Raw genomic sequence first — 13,805 nt, forward strand, 5'->3', positions numbered from 1 at the left:
ATCACATGGTCGGTCCTCACATCACATGGTCGGTCCTAACATCACATGATCGGTCCTAACATCAAGTGGTCGGTCCTAACATCACATGGTCGGTCCTAACATCAAGAGGTCGGTCCTAACATCAAGTGGTCGGTACTAACATCACATGGTCTCCTATCATCTCGGTCCTCACATCACATGGTCGGTCCTCACATCACATGGTTGGTCCTCACATCACATGGTCGGTCCTCACATCACATGGTCGGTCCTAACATCACATGGTCGGTCCTAACATCACATGGTCGGTCCTAACATCACATGGTCGGTCCTAACATCACATGGTTGGTCCTTACATCACATGGTCGGTCTTTACATCACGTGGTCGGTCCTAACATCAAGTGGTCGGTCCTAACATCACATGGTCTCCTATCATCACATGGTCAGTCCTCACATCACATGGTCGATCCTCACATCACATGAATGATCCTAACATCACACGGTCGGTCCTCACATCACGTGGTCGGTCCTAACATCAAGTGGTCGGTCCTAACATCAAGTGGTCGGTCCTCACATCACGTGGTCGATCCTCATATCACATGGTCGGTCCTCACATCACATGGTCGGTCCTAACATCAAGTGGTAAGACCTCACATCACATGGTCGGTCCTCACATCACATGGTCGGTCCTAACATCACATGGTCAGTCGTAACATCACATGGTCGGTCCTAACATCAAGTGGTCGGTCCTAACATCAAGCGGTCGGTCCTAACGTCAAGTGGTCGGTCCTAACATCAAATGGTCGGTCCTAACATCAGATGGTCGGTCCTAACATCAAATGGTCGGTGCTAACATCAAATGGTCGGTTCTAACATCAAATGGTTGGCGCTAACATCAAATGGTCGGTGCTAACATCACGTGGTCGGACGTCACATCACATGGTCGGTCCTTACATCACATGGTCGGTGCTAACATCAAATGGTCGGTCCTAACATCAATGGTCGGTCCTAACATCAAATGCTCGGTGCTAACATCAGATGGTCGGTCCTAACATCAAATGGTCGGTGCTAACATCAATTGAACGGTGCTAACATCAAGTGGTCGGTCCTAACATCAAGTGGTCGGTGCTAACATCAAGTGGTCGGTGCTAACATCACATGGTCTCCTATCATCTCAGTCCTCACATCACATGGTCGGTCCTCACATCACATGGTCGGTCCTAACATCACATGGTCTCCTATCATCTCGGTCCTCACATCACATGGTCGGTCCTCACATCACATGGTCGGTCCTAACATCACATGATCAGTCATAACATCAAGTGGTCGGTCCTAACATCACATGGTCAGTCCTAACATCACGTGGTCGGTCCTCATATCACATGGTCGGTCCTCACATCACATGGTCGGTCCTCACATCACATGGTCGGTCCTAACATCACATGGTTGGTCCTTACATCACATGGTCGGTCTTTACATCACGTGGTCGGTCCTAACATCAAGTGGTCGGTCCTAACATCACATGGTCAGTCGTAACATCACATGGTCGGTCCTAACATCAAGTGGTCGGTCCTAACATCAAGTGGTCGGTCCTAACATCAAGTGGTCGGTCCTAAAGTCAAGCGGTCGGTCCTAACATCAATGGTCGGTCCTAACATCAAATGGTCGGTCCTAACATCAGATGGTCGGTCCTAACATCAAATGGTCGGTGCTAACATCAAATGCTCGGTTCTAACATCAAATGGTTGGCGCTAACATCAAATGGTAGGTGCTACATCACGTGGTCGGTCCTTACATCACATGGTCGGTGCTAACATCAAATGGTCGGTGCTAACATCAATGGTCGGTCCTAACATCAAATGGTCGGTGCTAACATCAGATGGTCGGTCCTAACATCAAATGGTCAGTGCTAACATCAATTGGTCGGTGCTAACATCAAGTGGTCGGTGCTAACATCAAGTGGTCGGTGCTAACATCAAGTGGTCGGTGTTAACATCACATGGTCTCCTATCATCTCGGTCCTCACATCACATGGTCGGTCCTCACATCACATGGTCGGTCCTAACATCACATGGTCTCCTATCATCTCCGTCCTCACATCACATGGTCGGTCCTCACATCACATGGTCGGTCCTAACATCACATGATCAGTCCTAACATCAAGTGGTCGGTCCTAACATCACATGGTCGGTTCTAACATCACATGGTCGGTCCTCATATCACATGGTCGGTCCTAACATCACATGGTTGGTCCTAACATCACATGGTCGGTCTTTACATCACGTGGTCGGTCCTAACATCAAGTGGTCGGTCCTAACATCACATGGTCTCCTATCATCACATGGTCAGTCCTCACATCACATGGTCGGTCCTCACATCAAATGAATGATCCTAACATCACATGGTCGGTCCTCACATCACGTGGTCGGTCCTAACATCACATGGTCGATCCTCATATCACATGGTCGGTCCTGACATCACATGGTCGGTCCTCACATCACATGGATGGTTCTAACATCAAGTGGTCAGACCTCACATCACATGGTCGGTCTTCACATCACATGGTCGGTCCTAACATCACATGGTCAGTCGTAACATCACATGGTCGGTCCTAACATCACATGGTCGGTCCTAACATCAATGGTCGGTCCTAACATCAAATGGTCGGTCCTAACATCAAGTGGTCAGTGCTAACATCAAATGGTCGGTGCTAACATCACATGGTCTCCAATCATCTCGGTCCTCACATCACATGGTCGGTCCTAACATCACATGATCGGTCCTAACATCAAGTGGTCGGTCCTAACATCACATGGTCGGTTCTAACATCAAGAGGTCGGTCCTAACATCAAGTGGTCGGTGGTAACATCAAGTGGTGTCCTATCATCTCGGTCCTCACATCACATGGTCGGTCCTCACATCACATGGTTGGTCCTCACATCACATGGTCGGTCCTCACATCACATGGTCGGTCCTAACATCACATGATCGGTCCTAACATCACATGGTCGGTCCTCATATCACATTGTCGGTCCTAACATCACATGGTCGGTCCTTACATCACATGGTCGGTCCTAACATCACATGGTTGGTCCTTACATCACATGGTCGGTCTTTACATCACGTGGTCGGTCCTAACATCAAGTGGTCGGTCCTAACATCACATGGTCTCCTATCATCACATGGTCAGTCCTCACATCACATGGTCGATCCTCACATCACATGAATGATCCTAACATCACACGGTCGGTCCTCACATCACGTGGTCGGTCCTAACATCAAGTGGTCGGTCCTAACATCGAGTGGTCTGTCCTCACATCACGTGGTCGATCCTCATATCACATGGTCGGTCCTCACATCACATGGTCGGTCCTAACATCAAGTGGTAAGACCTCACATCACATGGTCGGTCCTAACATCAAGTGGTCGGTCCTAACATCAAGCGGTCGGTCCTAACGTCAAGTGGTCGGTCCTAACATCAAATGGTCGGTCCTAACATCAGATGGTCCGTCCTAACATCAAATGGTCGGTGCTAACATCAAATGGTCGGTTCTAACATCAAATGGTTGGCGCTAACATCAAATGGTCGGTGCTACATCACGTGGTCGGACCTCACATCACATGGTCGGTCCTTACATCACATGGTCGGTGCTAACATCAAATGGTCGGTGCTAACATGAATTGGTCGGTTCTAACATCAAGTGGTCGGTCCTAACATCAAGTGGTCGGTCCTAACGTCAAGTGGTCGGTCCTAACGTCAAGTGGTCGGTCCTAACATCAATGGTCGGTCCTAACATCAAATTGTCGGTCCTAACATCAGATGGTCGGTCCTAACATCAAATGGTCGGTGCTAACATCAAATGGTCGGTTCTAACATCAAATGGTTGGCGCTAACATCAAATGGTCGGTGCTAACATCACGTGGTCGGACCTCACATCACATGGTCGGTCCTTACATCACATGGTCGGTGCTAACATCAAATGGTCGGTCCTAACATCAATGGTCGGTCCTAACATCAAATGGTCGGTGCTAACATCAGATGGTCGGTCCTAACATCAAATGGTCGGTGCTAACATCAATTGGTCGGTGCTAACATCAAGTGGTCGGTGCTAACATCAAGTGGTCGGTGCTAACATCACATGGTCTCCTATCATCTCGGTCCTCACATCACATGGTCGGTCCTCACATCACATGGTCGGTCCTAACATCACATGGTCTCCTATCATCTCGGTCCTCACATCACATGGTCGGTCCTCACATCACATGGTCGGTCCTAACATCACATGATCAGTCCTAACATCAAGTGGTCGGTCCTAACATCACATGGTCGGTCCTAACATCATATGGTCGGTCCTCATATCACATGGTCGGTCCTCACATCACATGGTCGGTCCTCACATCACATGGTCGGTCCTAACATCACATGGTTGGTCCTTACATCACATGGTCGGTCTTTACATCACGTGGTCGGTCCTAACATCAAGTGGTCGGTCCTAACGTCAAGTGGTCGGTCCTAACATCAATGGTCGGTCCTAACATCAAATGGTCGGTCCTAACATCAGATGGTCGGTCCTAACATGAAATGGTCGGTGCTAAAATCACATGGTCGGTTCTAACATCAAATGGTTGGCGCTAACATCAAATGGTCGGTGCTACATCACGTGGTCGGACCTCACATCACATGGTCGGTCCTTACATCACATGGTCGGTGCTAACATCAAATGGTCGGTCCTAACATCAATGGTCGGTCCTAACATCAAATGGTCGGTGCTAACATCAGATGGTCGGTCCTAACATCAAATGGTCGGTGCTAACATCAATTGGTCGGTTCTAACATCAAGTGGTCGGTCCTAACATCAAGTGGTCGGTCCTAACGTCAAGTGGTCGGTCCTAACGTCAAGTGGTCGGTCCTAACATCAATGGTCGGTCCTAACATCAAATGGTCGGTCCTAACATCAGATGGTCCGTCCTAACATCAAATGGTCGGTGCTAACATCAAATGGTCGGTTGTAACATCAAATGGTTGGCGCTAACATCAAATGGTCGGTGCTAACATCACGTGGTCGGACCTCACATCACATGGTCGGTCCTTACATCACATGGTCGGTGCTAACATCAAATGGTCGGTCCTAACATCAATGGTCGGTCCTAACATCAAATGGTCGGTGCTAACATCAGATGGTCGGTCCTAACATCAAATGGTCGGTGCTAACATCAGATGGTCGGTCCTAACGTCAAGTGGTCGGTCCTAACATCAATGGTCGGTCCTAACATCAAAGTGTCGGTCCTAACATCAGATGGTCGGTGCTAACATCAAGTGGTCGGTGCTAACATCACATGGTCTCCTATCATCTCGGTCCTCACATCACATGGTCGGTCCTCACATCACATGGTCGGTCCTTACATCACATGGTCTCCTATCATCTCGGTCCTCACATCACATGGTCGGTCCTCACATCACATGGTCGGTCCTAACATCACATGATCAGTCCTAACATCAAGTGGTCGGTCCTAACATCACATGGTCGGTCCTAACATCATATGGTCGGTCCTCATATCACATGGTCGGTCCTCACATCACATGGTCGGTCCTCACATCACATGGTCGGTCCTAACATCACATGGTTGGTCCTTACATCACATGGTCGGTCTTTACATCACGTGGTCGGTCCTAACATCAAGTGGTCGGTCCTAACATCAAGTGGTCGGTCCTAACGTCAAGTGGTCGGTCCTAACATCAATGGTCGGTCCTAACATCAAATGCTCGGTGCTAACATCAGATGGTCGGTCCTAACATCAAATGTTCGGTGCTAACATCAAGTGGTCGGTGCTAACATCAAGTGGTCGGTCCTAACATCACATGGTCGGTGCTAACATCAAATGGTCGGTCCTAACATCGCATGGTCGGCGCTAACATCAAGTGGTCGGTGCTAACATGAAGTGGTCGGACCTCACATCACGTGGTCGGTCCTTACATCACATGGTCGGTCCTAACATCACATGATCAGTCCTAACATCAAGTGGTCGGTCCTAACATCACATGGTCGGTCCTAACATCACATGGTCGGTCCTCATATCACATGGTCGGTCCTCACATCACATGGTCGGTCCTCACATCACATGGTCGGTCCTAACATCACATGGTTGGTCCTTACATCACATGGTCGGTCTTTACATTACGTGGTCGGTCCTAACATCACATGGTCAGTCGTAACATCACATGGTCGGTCCTAACATCAAGTGGTCGGTCCTAACATCAAGTGGTCGGTCCTAACATCAAGTGGTCGGTCCTAACGTCAAGTGGTCGGTCCTAACATCAATGGTCGGTCCTAACATCAAATGGTCGGTCCTAACATCAGATGGTCGGTCCTAACATGAAATGGTCGGTGCTAAAATCACATGGTCGGTTCTAACATCAAATGGTTGGCGCTAACATCAAATGGTCGGTGCTACATCACGTGGTCGGACCTCACATCACATGGTCGGTCCTTACATCACATGGTCGGTGCTAACATCAAATGGTCGGTCCTAACATCAATGGTCGGTCCTAACATCAAATGGTCGGTGCTAACATCAGATGGTCGGTCCTAACATCAAATGGTCGGTGCTAACATCAATTGGTCGGTGCTAACATCAAGTGGTCGGTCCTAACATCAAGTGGTCGGTGCTAACATCACATGGTCTCCTATCATCTCGGTCCTCACATCACATGGTCGGTCCTCACATCACATGGTCGGTCCTAACATCACATGGTCTCCTATCATCTCGGTCCTCACATCACATGGTCGGTCCTCACATCACATGGTCGGTCCTAACATCACATGATCAGTCCTAACATCAAGTGGTCGGTCCTCACATCACATGGTCGGTCCTAACATCACATGGTCAGTCCTAACATCAAGTGGTCGGTCCTAACATCACATGGTCGGTCCTAACATCACATGGTCGGTCCTCATATCACATGGTCGGTCCTAACATCACATGGTTGGTCCTTACATCACATGGTCGGTCTTTACATCACGTGGTCGGTCCTAACATCAAGTGGTCGGTCCTAACATCACATGGTCTCCTATCATCACATGGTCAGTCCACACATCACATGGTCGGTCCTCACATCACATGAATGATCCTAACATCACATGGTCGGTCCTCACATCACGTGGTCGGTCCTAACATCATGTTGTCGGTCCTAACATCAAGTGGTCGGTCCTAACATCACATGGTCGATCCTCATATCACATGGTCGGTCCTAACATCACATGGTCGGTCCTCACATCACATGGTCGGTCCTAACATCAAGTGGTCAGACCTCACATCACATGGTCGGTCTTCACATCACATGGTCTGTCCTAACATCACATGGTCAGTCGTAACATCAAGTGGTCGGTCCTAACATCACATGGTCGGTCCTCACATCAAGTGGTCGGCCCTAACATCAAGTGGTCGGTCCTAACATCAAGTGGTCGGTCCTAACGTCAAGTGGTCGGTCCTAACATCAATGTTCGGTGCTAACATCAAATGCTCGGTGCTAACATCAGATGGTCGGTCCTAACATCAAATGTTCGGTGTTAACATCAAGTGGTCGGTGCTAACATCAAGTGGTCGGTCCTAACATCACATGGTCGGTGCTAACATCAAATGGTCGGTCCTAACATCGCATGGTCGGCGCTAACATCAAGTGGTCGGTGCTAACATGAAGTGGTCGGACCTCACATCACGTGGTCGGTCCTTACATCACATGGTCGGTCCTAACATCACATGATCAGTCCTAACATCAAGTGGTCGGTCCTAACATCACATGGTCGGTCCTAACATCACATGGTCGGTCCTCATATCACATGGTCGGTCCTCACATCACATGGTCGGTCCTCACATCACATGGTCGGTCCTAACATCAAATGGTTGGTCCTTACATCACATGGTCGGTCTTTACATTACGTGGTCGGTCCTAACATCACATGGTCAGTCGTAACATCACATGGTCGGTCCTAACATCAAGTGGTCGGTCCTAACATCAAGTGGTCGGTCCTAACATCAAGTGGTCGGTCCTAACGTCAAGTGGTCGGTCCTAACATCAATGGTCGGTCCTAACATCAAATGGTCGGTCCTAACATCAGATGGTCGGTCCTAACATGAAATGGTCGGTGCTAAAATCACATGGTCGGTTCTAACATCAAATGGTTGGCGCTAACATCAAATGGTCGGTGCTACATCACGTGGTCGGACCTCACATCACATGGTCGGTCCTTACATCACATGGTCGGTGCTAACATCAAATGGTCGGTCCTAACATCAATGGTCGGTCCTAACATCAAATGGTCGGTGCTAACATCAGATGGTCGGTCCTAACATCAAATGGTCGGTGCTAACATCAATTGGTCGGTTCTAACATCAAGTGGTCGGTCCTAACATCAAGTGGTCGGTCCTAACGTCAAGTGGTCGGTCCTAACGTCAAGTGGTCGGTCCTAACATCAATGGTCGGTCCTAACATCAAATGGTCGGTCCTAACATCAGATGGTCGGTCCTAACATCAAATGGTCGGTGCTAACATCAAATGGTCGGTTGTAACATCAAATGGTTGGCGCTAACATCAAATGGTCGGTGCTAACATCACGTGGTCGGACCTCACATCACATGGTCGGTCCTTACATCACATGGTCGGTGCTAACATCAAATGGTCGGTCCTAACATCAATGGTCGGTCCTAACATCAAATGGTCGGTGCTAACATCAGATGGTCGGTGCTAACATCAAATGGTCGGTGCTAACATCAATTGGTCGGTGCTAACATCAAGTGGTCGGTCCTAACATCAAGTGGTCGGTGCTAACATCAAGTGGTCGGTGCTAACATCACATGGTCTCCTATCATCTCGGTCCTCACATCACATGGTCGGTCCTCACATCACATGGTCGGTCCTTACATCACATGGTCTCCTATCATCTCGGTCCTCACATCACATGGTCGGTCCTCACATCACATGGTCGGTCCTAACATCACATGATCAGTCCTAACATCAAGTGGTCGGTCCTAACATCACATGGTCGGTCCTAACATCATATGGTCGGTCCTCATATCACATGGTCGGTCCTCACATCACATGGTCGGTCCTCACATCACATGGTCGGTCCTAACATCACATGGTTGGTCCTTACATCACATGGTCGGTCTTTACATCACGTGGTCGGTCCTAACATCAAGTGGTCGGTCCTAACATCAAGTGGTCGGTCCTAACGTCAAGTGGTCGGTCCTAACATCAATGGTCGGTCCTAACATCAAATGCTCGGTGCTAACATCAGATGGTCGGTCCTAACATCAAATGTTCGGTGCTAACATCAAGTGGTCGGTGCTAACATCAAGTGGTCGGTCCTAACATCACATGGTCGGTGCTAACATCAAATGGTCGGTCCTAACATCGCATGGTCGGCGCTAACATGAAGTGGTCGGTGCTAACATGAAGTGGTCGGACCTCACATCACGTGGTCGGTCCTTACATCACATGGTCGGTCCTAACATCACATGATCAGTCCTAACATCAAGTGGTCGGTCCTAACATCACATGGTCGGTCCTAACATCACATGGTCGGTCCTCATATCACATGGTCGGTCCTCACATCACATGGTCGGTCCTCACATCACATGGTCGGTCCTAACATCACATGGTTGGTCCTTACATCACATGGTCGGTCTTTACATTACGTGGTCGGTCCTAACATCACATGGTCAGTCGTAACATCACATGGTCGGTCCTAACATCAAGTGGTCGGTCCTAACATCAAGTGGTCGGTCCTAACATCAAGTGGTCGGTCCTAACGTCAAGTGGTCGGTCCTAACATCAATGGTCGGTCCTAACATCAAATGGTCGGTCCTAACATCAGATGGTCGGTCCTAACATGAAATGGTCGGTGCTAAAATCACATGGTCGGTTCTAACATCAAATGGTTGGCGCTAACATCAAATGGTCGGTGCTACATCACGTGGTCGGACCTCACATCACATGGTCGGTCCTTACATCACATGGTCGGTGCTAACATCAAATGGTCGGTCCTAACATCAATGGTCGGTCCTAACATCAAATGGTCGGTGCTAACATCAGATGGTCGGTCCTAACATCAAATGGTCGGTGCTAACATCAATTGGTCGGTGCTAACATCAAGTGGTCGGTCCTAACATCAAGTGGTCGGTGCTAACATCACATGGTCTCCTATCATCTCGGTCCTCACATCACATGGTCGGTCCTCACATCACATGGTCGGTCCTAACATCACATGGTCTCCTATCATCTCGGTCCTCACATCACATGGTCGGTCCTCACATCACATGGTCGGTCCTAACATCACATGATCAGTCCTAACATCAAGTGGTCGGTCCTCACATCACATGGTCGGTCCTAACATCACATGGTCAGTCCTAACATCAAGTGGTCGGTCCTAACATCACATGGTCGGTCCTAACATCACATGGTCGGTCCTCATATCACATGGTCGGTCCTAACATCACATGGTCGGTCCTCACATCACATGGTCGGTCCTAACATCACATGGTTGGTCCTTACATCACATGGTCGGTCTTTACATCACGTGGTCGGTCCTAACATCAAGTGGTCGGTCCTAACATCACATGGTCTCCTATCATCACATGGTCAGTCCACACATCACATGGTCGGTCCTCACATCACATGAATGATCCTAACATCACATGGTCGGTCCTCACATCACGTGGTCGGTCCTAACATCATGTTGTCGGTCCTAACATCAAGTGGTCGGTCCTAACATCACATGGTCGATCCTCATATCACATGGTCGGTCCTAACATCACATGGTCGGTCCTCACATCACATGGTCGGTCCTAACATCAAGTGGTCAGACCTCATATCACATGGTCGGTCTTCACATCACATGGTCTGTCCTAACATCACATGGTCAGTCGTAACATCAAGTGGTCGGTCCTAACATCACATGGTCGGTCCTCACATCAAGTGGTCGGCCCTAACATCAAGTGGTCGGTCCTAACATCAAGTGGTCGGTCCTAACGTCAAGTGGTCGGTCCTAACATCAATGTTCGGTGCTAACATCAAATGCTCGGTGCTAACATCAGATGGTCGGTCCTAACATCAAATGTTCGGTGCTAACATCAAGTGGTCGGTGCTAACATCAAGTGGTCGGTCCTAACATCACATGGTCGGTGCTAACATCAAATGGTCGGTCCTAACATCGCATGGTCGGCGCTAACATCAAGTGGTCGGTGCTAACATGAAGTGGTCGGACCTCACATCACGTGGTCGGTCCTTACATCACATGGTCGGTCCTAACATCACATGATCAGTCCTTACATCAAATGGTCGGTCCTAACATCACATGGTCGGTCCTAACATCACATGGTCGGTCCTCATATCACATGGTCGGTCCTCACATCACATGGTCGGTCCTCACATCACATGGTCGGTCCTAACATCAAATGGTTGGTCCTTACATCACATGGTCGGTCTTTACATTACGTGGTCGGTCCTAACATCACATGGTCAGTCGTAACATCACATGGTCGGTCCTAACATCAAGTGGTCGGTCCTAACATCAAGTGGTCGGTCCTAACATCAAGTGGTCGGTCCTAACGTCAAGTGGTCGGTCCTAACATCAATGGTCGGTCCTAACATCAAATGGTCGGTCCTAACATCAGATGGTCGGTCCTAACATGAAATGGTCGGTGCTAAAATCACATGGTCGGTTCTAACATCAAATGGTTGGCGCTAACATCAAATGGTCGGTGCTACATCACGTGGTCGGACCTCACATCACATGGTCGGTCCTTACATCACATGGTCGGTGCTAACATCAAATGGTCGGTCCTAACATCAATGGTCGGTCCTAACATCAAATGGTCGGTCCTCACATCACATGGTCGGTCCTCACATCACATGGTCGGTCCTAACATCACATGATCAGTCCTAACATCAAGTGGTCGGTCCTCACATCACATGGTCGGTCCTAACATCACATGGTCAGTCCTAACATCAAGTGGTCGGTCCTAACATCACATGGTCGGTCCTAACATCACATGGTCGGTTCTCATATCACATGGTCGGTCCTAACATCACATGGTCGGTCCTCACATCACATGGTCGGTCCTAACATCACATGGTTGGTCCTTACATCACATGGTCGGTCTTTACATCACGTGGTCGGTCCTAACATCAAGTGGTCGGTCCTAACATCACATGGTCTCCTATCATCACATGGTCAGTCCACACATCACATGGTCGGTCCTCACATCACATGAATGATCCTAACATCACATGGTCGGTCCTCACATCACGTGGTCGGTCCTAACATCATGTGGTCGGTCCTAACATCAAGTGGTCGGTCCTAACATCACATGGTCGATCCTCATATCACATGGTCGGTCCTAACATCACATGGTCGGTCCTCACATCACATGGTCGGTCCTAACATCAAGTGGTCAGACCTCACATCACATGGTCGGTCTTCACATCACATGGTCGGTCCTAACATCACATGGTCAGTCGTAACATCAAGTGGTCGGTCCTAACATCACATGGTCGGTCCTCACATCAAGTGGTCGGTCCTAACATCAAGTGGTCGGTCCTAACATCAAGTGGTCGGTCCTAACGTCAAGTGGTCGGTCCTAACATCAATGGTCGGTCCTAACATCAAATGCTCGGTGCTAACATCAGATGGTCGGTCCTAACATCAAATGTTCGGTGCTAACATCAAGTGGTCGGTGCTAACATCAAGTGGTCGGTCCTAACATCACATGGTCGGTGCTAACATCAAATGGTCGGTCCTAACATCGCATGGTCGGCGCTAACATCAAGTGGTCGGTGCTAACATGAAGTGGTCGGACCTCACATCACGTGGTCGGTCCTTACATCACATGGTCGGTCCTAACATCACATGATCAGTCCTAACATCAAGTGGTCGGTCCTAACATCACATGGTCGGTCCTAACATCACATGGTCGGTCCTCATATCACATGGTCGGTCCTCACATCACATGGTCGGTCCTCACATCACATGGTCGGTCCTAACATCACATGGTTGGTCCTTACATCACATGGTCGGTCTTTACATTACGTGGTCGGTCCTAACATCACATGGTCAGTCGTAACATCACATGGTCGGTCCTAACATCAAGTGGTCGGTCCTAACATCAAGTGGTCGGTCCTAACATCAAGTGGTCGGTCCTAACGTCAAGTGGTCGGTCCTAACATCAATGGTCGGTCCTAACATCAAATGGTCGGTCCTAACATCAGATGGTCGGTCCTAACATGAAATGGTCGGTGCTAAAATCACATGGTCGGTTCTAACATCAAATGGTTGGCGCTAACATCAAATGGTCGGTGCTACATCACGTGGTCGGACCTCACATCACATGGTCGGTCCTTACATCACATGGTCGGTGCTAACATCAAATGGTCGGTCCTAACATCAATGGTCGGTCCTAACATCAAATGGTCGGTGCTAACATCAGATGGTCGGTCCTAACATCAAATGGTCGGTGCTAACATCAATTGGTCGGTGCTAACATCAAGTGGTCGGTCCTAAAATCAAGTGGTCGGTGCTAACATCACATGGTCTCCTATCATCTCGGTCCTCACATCACATGGTCGGTCCTCACATCACATGGTCGGTCCTAACATCACATGGTCTCCTATCATCTCGGTCCTCACATCACATGGTCGGTCCTCACATCACATGGTCGGTCCTAACATCACATGATCAGTCCTAACATCAAGTGGTCGGTCCTCACATCACATTTTCGGTCCTAACATCACATGGTCAGTCCTAACATCAAGTGGTCGGTCCTAACATCAC

This window comes from Haliotis cracherodii, unplaced genomic scaffold, assembly GCF_022045235.1.
Source record: "Haliotis cracherodii isolate W230 unplaced genomic scaffold, xgHalCrac1.p SCAF_17, whole genome shotgun sequence".
Lineage (NCBI taxonomy): Eukaryota > Metazoa > Mollusca > Gastropoda > Lepetellida > Haliotidae > Haliotis > Haliotis cracherodii.